Here is a 1,040-nt window from a genome sequence, read left to right on the forward strand (position 1 = left end):
CAGAACTAATGAAAATTCAAAGTTTTTTAAAGAAATCATTTGAAAATGAAGAAATGTAATATCAGAATTAATTCAAACTTAGATTTGATTAAATGAATAATTTAAAGACCAGTGAAAGAAATAATTTTGAAATTAGTAGAATAGTTTCATAATGAATGAAATAAATAATAAGAAAAGGAATAATTTCGGGGAAAACAAAGTAAATTCAGAATGAACATTAACCTTTTAACGGCGAATTGGGAAACATCGGTTTTATTAACGGATCTTACACATGAAAGCAAAAACGAAAATTTAATTCATTTCAGTACTTTGTCAAAAGTTTAATTTCTTTAAATCATCTATTTTAAAGGAAGAATAAAATATTTAATTTTTTATTTTTTTTTTTTAAATTTTAATGTTGTTTCTATGGGCGTAGGCAAGTCCAGAAAACTTACAAGAAAATTTTTTTCCCATGAACGCTGTTGGTTGATATTTCTAAACGAAAGTGTCAGAAGGAAAAAAAAAATTTAGAAAAATCAATTTCAATCTGAATTTGGCCGGTAAAACGTTTAATGATTAATCTATTTCTTTGTTTTCCCCCCACACTTGGCGTTTCCTTTTTCCCATACTTGGAGGATTAAGTCGCCAAGATGGTGTTAACATCGATTGTGCTCATTGCCTTTATCACTTTTTAGAGAATTCTGTAAGTGACGATTGTGGTAATCAATTGCGAAGCTGATACCGCGGCAGTCGTGGCCGAGTGGTTAAGGCGATGGACTTGAAATCCATTGGGGTTTCCCCGCGTAGGTTCGAATCCTACCGGCTGCGAGGTTAATTATTTTTTTTTTTAAAACACTTAACTCGATTGTCTCGCTTAAAGCTTCAACCACATTTGGCCCTCAGAACTTTTTGTCGTGGCCTGCCGATCATCTCTAGAATTAATGAAAGACATAATTCCAGAATTTATGAAAATTCCAAATTACTGAAAGAAATAATTTCAGAATTTTTAAAATAAATAATTTTAGAATTTTTAAAATAAATAATTTTAGAATTTTTAAAAT

The 1,040-nt window shown here is 29.8% G+C and overlaps 1 non-coding gene across 1 annotated transcript; it reads left to right on the top strand.

Moving 5' to 3' along the window:
• The first annotated feature begins 725 nt into the window (after positions 1-725).
• On the top strand, positions 726-807 carry TRNAS-UGA (transfer RNA serine (anticodon UGA)). The gene has a single exon. It is a non-coding gene; the product is annotated as a tRNA-Ser (tRNA).
• Positions 808-1,040: the final 233 nt, after the last annotated feature.

The sequence above is a fragment of the Pholcus phalangioides genome, unplaced genomic scaffold, assembly GCF_987345545.1.
Source record: "Pholcus phalangioides strain wild (caught in Gottingen) unplaced genomic scaffold, Ppha-v1.0 ptg000022l_1, whole genome shotgun sequence".
NCBI classification, from domain to species: domain Eukaryota; kingdom Metazoa; phylum Arthropoda; class Arachnida; order Araneae; family Pholcidae; genus Pholcus; species Pholcus phalangioides.